The sequence below is a fragment of the Limulus polyphemus genome, unplaced genomic scaffold, assembly GCF_000517525.1.
Source record: "Limulus polyphemus unplaced genomic scaffold, Limulus_polyphemus-2.1.2 Scaffold6565, whole genome shotgun sequence".
Lineage (NCBI taxonomy): Eukaryota > Metazoa > Arthropoda > Merostomata > Xiphosura > Limulidae > Limulus > Limulus polyphemus.
Window position 1 is genome coordinate 2,129 of NW_013672175.1, and position 7,329 is coordinate 9,457.

General features: G+C 30.2%; 1 protein-coding gene across 5 annotated transcripts in view; it reads left to right on the forward strand.

Moving 5' to 3' along the window:
- The first annotated feature begins 1,902 nt into the window (after nt 1–1,902).
- The window catches only part of LOC106473858 (coatomer subunit beta-like), a 42,497-nt gene continuing 37,070 nt past the window's right edge, over nt 1,903–7,329 (forward strand). For 4 of the 5 annotated variants that reach the window (XM_022402250.1, XM_022402249.1, XM_022402253.1 and 1 more), the window contains exons 1-2: nt 1,903–2,210; nt 3,316–3,589. The gene's annotated coding sequence lies outside the window, so the exon portion shown is untranslated. The remainder of the gene's footprint in view (nt 2,211–3,315; nt 3,590–7,329) is intronic. The other variant, XM_022402251.1, reaches the window with a different exon arrangement.

Sequence of the window (7,329 nt, forward strand, 5' to 3'; positions counted from 1 at the left end):
ACGCGGTGGACAAACAAACAAGTAAGCAAGCAAACAAACACACAGAGAGATTTTTATTTTTATATATAAATAACATAGTACATTATTTTGAATGATGTCTTTCATTTGTGTGACCTACAAGAAGACGCAGGAAATGAATCACATCTTCAGCTACCATATACATTTCTTCCCAGAACACCTCTGAAGGCTGCAGCAGATTAGCAGCCGAAACGTTGGATAAAATCTAATTGGCAATTAGTGACCGAAATAATTTTCAAAAATAGTAACTAATTAGTGTTCAAAAATATTTAGTTAGTAATCATACTGTTGAATGTGTAGGCTACTCACCGTGAAAACGATCGCTTTATATATTTTTTAAATATATATATTGGTCGCAGATAATAATTACACATGTAAGTAAGTAAAAAATAAATAAAAAATATCGGCGTTAAGAACCCTTAGACGTGTATAATACCATTCTATTGTTGTAAGCTATATTGTTAATAATTTCGTTTTGAGTTTACTTACTACTAATTATATTTTACTTCTAGTTACAACTTTTACAGTAAGGAAAATTATATTCTAGAACAAGCATACACATACGGAAGAGGGTTCGCTTGAACCACCTATTTTGTGATGTAAATTATGCTTATATAGTTATAGCACAGCTGCAATTGTTTAAGGTATATTTCATGCAAAATAGCTTCCAGATATAATCTCATAGCACATATGTTTGAAAATTTTTCTGGGGAAGAATGCTCCCAGACCTCCGAAGCATTAGCAATGCTTTGTGGTTTGCACAATATTTCTTAGCCTTTGATCTCACAATTTGGAAACACCCCTTGAAATCATTCTGATTACGGGCCTGATAGGTACGACGTTTCGATCACTCATGCGGTCATTCTCAATGACACAAGTTTTAATGGTAAAGAAGGTTTTAGTATTTAGATCAACATTCAACAATCTAACAATGTATTTAAATTTTAGAATTGATAGTGTTTACTTATGCATGTGAATATCAATCTCGTGAATTGAAAGATGATTTATTTATGGCTGAACATAAAACATAAAAAGTTAATAAATATAAAAATATGTGGAATATATTATAAGAAATATTTCCATAAGATTAGGAATGTGTGGGGAAATCACTATCAAAGACATACAGAGATATGCCTGGGTATTTGTCAATTATGGGATTGTTTCATTTTGTTAGTAAGGCTTTTCTGAATTTACTTTTGTTACGACAGCAGAAGTCACGTGACTCTGGTAACATGTCATGAGATTCTCGAAAGATCTTGAATTGTCCTGGCAACTCTAGTCTGTTCCAGGCGCCCTCTTTTTTTAGTATATAAGCCCGGCAAATATAGCAGAATGGGATGGATAGAGAGATTGAAGATAGAGATAATCGAGTCAAACCGTAAGTAAAGTGTGTGAATCACTGTGATTTATAGCGTATGTTCATAAAGGTAGTCAAGTTTAAAGTAACGGCGGAAATTCTGTGTATTACAAAGTTGTATCAAGAAAGAATTTTATTTAAGAAAGGACTTGTATCGCTGAAGTTTCTGGGAACAAATTTCTTCGGGAAATTAACAAACAAACAGAGACGCAACAATATATTCAAATATTACACAAGTTCATGAAAACTATTATTACTATTTTTTCACCCAAAGTTTTGTTTGACAATATGCATTTTTCAACAAAGCCTAACTAACTTTCAGGTAATTAAGAAATTTACATCTTCATGGGTAATCTGTGTGAGATTCATATTGATTTGATTGATGTTATTTTATATATATGCTGATTTTGTCTTAGATAAATAATGAAATGTTATTCGTATTTATTTAATATTGTTATTTTTTATTACAAATTATTATTAATATATTTGCCGCTTATGTTTTCACTTTCATTTTTGAAAAATCGCGATATTTGAATAGCGTAGAAATGACGCTAGATCGGTTCTTTTTGAAATGAAATAAGTGTTTGTTTATTATTCACGTAAGGTTATAAAAGCAATTGCTTGTTGCAGGTGGTAATCTAGGTCACTTTATCGCCAGTGTCACTCTTTGTAATTTATATTATTATTAACTAATTAACTCTGTATTTACAGTATTTTTTCTCTTACTGTAATATGTGTTTCTGCACACAAAAAAATAATAATAATTAAAGTTTAAGCTCTCTTTACAGTTTACTTGCTACACTACATAGTATCACTACTACTCCTAATAGTAATAGTTAGTCTAATAGCACTATGAGTAATAATCACTAATAGTTGTTTATATTTCACGGATGTGGAATACTATGAGTACTAAGTAGTAAGATTATTAAGTTTGTTGATGATACTAAGCTGATTCTTTTGGAATATGCCAAGTGGGCTTATTTGTGAAAAATAACGTTCATTCATCATTGTAAATGTAAAAGATGTGTGTAGGATATGGAAATTTAGAAAAAAACTATTTTTTGTATTTTTATTCATATTTGTTTATTTAATTTTTGTTGGGAGAAATATTAGTAGATGTGGTGGAAAGTGAATATTTGAAATGGAGAAAATAGCAAATAGGGTTCTGGTATTATTTTTAGAAATTTAAGTTCAAGAATAAAGAGATCATTGTCACATTGTGCAAAAATTTGGTAAGGCATCATTCAGGATATGTTCAGTTTTGGTTCCCATATTACAGAAAAAATATTGACTTGAAAAAGTTCATAAACATCTAAGTTTTAAAAAGAGATTCAAACCATTAAACTTGTTTTTTCTGGGGCACAGAAGTATTAGAGGTGACTTGATTTAAATGTTCAGTCCTCTCGGAGTTTTGCTGGTGTTTTAGAAGGGTAAAGTTTGGTTTGAAATCCTGAATATTAGAGGAAATACATAGTGATTAAATTAGGATTTTAAAAGAAGTGAAAGTCTTTTTTTTTTGTGGCCCACTTTGACATTCCAACCAGAAGACTAGGGATGCTAACGGTTTGAATTCTCAAGAGAAGGCACACCATTTCAAAATTTTTCACCTCATTTTAATGCCTGTAAATATGTAGCTAGCTATGGAAGCTTAGGTCCAGACTGGTTATTATGCAAAATGCTTTTCCTGTTACAATTGGTAATTTGTAGGATAGTTTGTTAGATGATGATGATGTGGTGGTGTGTGTTGTAATTAGGTACACTGATATCCAAAAAGAAGCTAAAATTTACTGCAAAAAATGCAGATTCAGCAAATTGTATGTAGAAAATAAACTGAATATGGACAGCAAAGGAAAAAAAAGTAAGTGAAGAAATGAAATAGATATTTAATCACAATTATGTGTAGTGTATTTTACTTGTATGTTGTGTATTTTACTTTATAGTTGGCTTATAACTTTCTGTTGGGGCTGGGGAAGGGCTTCCAAATTATGCCCACACAGGATGAGAACAGAAGGAGTTATTGCATTTTGAAGTCAGACAAAGGGTCCAAGTGCAGTATTCCATAATACATGGATTAGCCCCATCTCTGACTATTCCAAGTACGATGCATAAGGAAGAGAACCCTCTATTCATACAAATCTATGAAAGCATCTATGTCACACCTTGAGATTGGCTTTTCCCACCTTAGGAAGAGATCACAAACACAGGACCAAACTGGTACAAGCTATTATGAGATAAAAAATGCTGTATCATGTATGTAATTTATACCTAAGGAAATTAAACAATTAGTACATGTCCACAACTTTTCTACATCTGTTATTCTGTGCCAGGGGATAAAGCATGTCAACAAACATACATTACTAAGGATGTGTTTTAAACAAATTACAAAAGGGTTAAATTAACAGTTACATCAACTGTGATGTGTGCTGATTGTTTGAAATCCTTCAGGTTTTTGTTTGTTAATTTTATGGATATAAGGGGGTTTATTTTTTTGTTGGATGGCTTCCACAGAGTAAATACTTTGTGTCACTTAGCATTTTTAGTGTACAAGAGGATTCTCAAAAGAGCTCATCTTTCAAGATTTATACAATACCCTTTATGGAAAAGATTTGACTTGAGTTTCTTTTTGAAAAAACCTTGCTAAACATTTCCATGTATGATGTAAAGTCAAAATATGGTACCAGTTTTTGTTCTGTAACACTGTTTCAGGATATTGTATATTTCCAGCCAAGGTATAATGATGCAATATCAGAATTACCACCCAATTTATATATTAATCATAAAAGTGAAATGAAACATTTTATAAATTAAAAGTTCAGCATTAAATTTCCAATAATATTGTCACTTGTGAAGAGTTAGAACCCAATATTATCAATCAATAAGAGCTGTGAATGAAAAAATTGTATGCAAAAATCTATTTTCTACATGTAGGAGACCTTTCTAAATATAGACAAATTGTGTTTTACAATCAATCTCATTACCAGTTAAACTTGTGTAGCAGGAGTTAAAACACTTTAAACAGTTACTTTTTATATTAACAGACAAACTGATTTCATTTTTCTCCATGGTTTATCACTTTCATTATCAAGTAGAGCTGGATGAATAACTTGATTACATATGAGTATTGATTAATGTTATGTAAAATGTTTGATTAATGAAATTATGATTAAATTGATTAATATCACAAAAATGATCAACAAATTAAAATTAGTGTTTCTGATTATTTTCAATTGTGCCAACTATCCAAGTTTCTTGTGAGAATAATTTTTTGGTTGAATGCAACCAATTAATGTGCTAAATGGTTAATCAGTTGACAAATTCCAATAATCAGCCAGCTCTATTCATATGTACAATCAAATAATTTTTACATTGTCAGTTTATATAAGTGGCTCGTATTTCTAACAAAAACAACCAGATACAGATATGAGCAACTCCTTTGACCAGAAAGCTTAGTTAATCAAAATTTGGATTAATAATACACCAATTACTATTTGAAAATAACCTACTATAAGCTGACTGTGAATAAAGTGATCTTTGGATTAAACTGAGTATGAGTACTATGACATTGAAGATTCTTCATGTTAAGTGCTAAATGCTGACATCAGCTTTAAAATAGAAGCATCCTGTGGTCAAGAAGTACTGAATTTTATACTATAGTACATGTTATTGTGAACTATGTATCATCATGGCTAAAATGTCTTGTTGATCTATTACTAATGTGTCACTAAACATGTAAGTACAAGTGGTTATAAAAAATACATTATTATTAACATATTACATATGCGTGTATTAGACCATATTTCACTTGAATTTAAGACACACATACAGATTAGTTTCTTGGGTTTATTACGTGAAGCTTATCAACAACTGTTTGTAGTAAATATACATATTTAGTGTACTTTGCCAATTGGTGCATTCCTACTTTTGATTACATTAAATAAAAGCACAATAGACTTTCCTAAACATTTTATACTGAATTAAAGTAATACTTAATAGCAGAATGTATACAAAATTATTTACATTTCCAAGCAGAAGGATTTTGTTACAATTTACATGTAATGTGTGATGTTTGCTGTTTTTAATTGGTAGTCCACTTCTTGCAATAACTGTTTATCTCCATACAGTTACATACTTACCGAGTTTTATAAAATTTATTAAATTTCAAAGCTTTTGAATGATAAAACAGAGAATAAAGTGTTACACAGATTCTGAATGAGGCTACTCTTATGTGACTATGAAAAGCCATTGTGATTTTTGTGAGAACTGTACAATTCAAAAGCTAACAGAAAAAACAGCTACCACAGTTTTTGTTTACAACATACATCAAAATGTTTAGGGGACCTCTTTTCCAGAAAATCAAATCACCTTTTCCATAAAGGGTGTTGAACAAAGTTAGAAAATCCAGCTTACTTCTCCTAGACAATTTTCTTAGGTTCTTGAAAAATTGAGAAGGCAAACTTGATTGTAAAGGGTAGTAATTAATATTAACTTCCAATCAAAGCATGTTATGTACTTAAAGCAAAACTAAAAATTAACCAGGCAGTCAGTATTGTTATAAAGATTAGAATGCAGTTGGCCATAATTTAAGATTTGGAAGTCAATTTTAATTCAGAAAAAATATTTATCTGATAGGTTTATAAGTATAATGGTTTTCATAATAATTTATTGAGTATTGTTACAATAAGTATTTTTGGAGTAAGTGTGTAGATGTGAAGAGATATACTTAATTTGGCTTTAATGCTTTATTAGACATCCATAATAAAGCTTATGAAAATCTCCAGTGAATAATCATGTAACAATTTAGTGATTGAATATTTGTGATCTCATTTTAACCATTTATTTCATTTTATTAAGTAATTAATGTGCAGTATGCAAATGGTAAGTATTTGGTAGCTAGTATGTTTAAAAGTGCAAAATCAGTTGGGAATGTTCTCACAGTTAAAATAACTGCTACGTCTCACTCTTCCTTAGCTATATTTATATGTATTCTGATAATTGGTCCAAATTCTTGTGTAGTTATTCTGCATGTAAACTTGTGCTAATCCTTTAGGCTAAGAGAAATAGAGCTGGACAACTTAAATGATTAATCAACATAATTTATTACTTAAAAGCACCATTTACATTGATTAGTGTTTTGTAAACTAATTGATTAATTGTATTTATGATTAGTCAATTAATGTGATGAAAATAATCAACTAATTGAAATTAGTGTTTCCAATCATCACTGTTTCCTGTTATTCTAATAATCAGTTAATTAAAATTGTGATTAAATCAATTGTCTCAAAAATTATCAACTAATCAAAATTAGGATTTCCGAGTATTCCAAATATCCAAGTAAATTAGATAGATATTACATACACAACCATTTTTAAGTGGTATCATTGTGATTTCTGTTCTTGTCTCCATCTCACGTGATGTACTCTCTCATATTTGATCCAGAAGCCAATAATTTATCAGAATGTAAAGATGATATCTAGAAAAAGCCTCAGCATTTCATGTTATTGCCATATTGACAAATATTTTGTTTATATTTGTACACAAGTGTTTACTTCTTTTCTTTGGCTGTCTGTGTTCAATTTGTTCTATACTGAACATTCATAAATCTGTTAAATATTTTTGATATTTAATACTTTCTGTTGAAAATCAATCCGAGCATCATACTGTTAAGTATCTGCTTGTTTGATAATTTCCAGTAAAAATTCTTTCCGAGTGACTTCAGTGATACAAGTCCCTTCTTGATTAAAACTAGTTTATTCTTTCTCGTTACAAACTTTGTAATATACGTAATTTCCACAGTCACTTTAACTTAAACACACGCTACAATTCACAACGATTCACACACTTTACTTATGGTCACTACTGCTCGCTTGACTCAATTGTCTGTCTCTATCTCTTTCTATCTGCAATTATATCTTCGCTTTATTTGCCGGGCTTATATATTAAAATAGAGGGCGCCT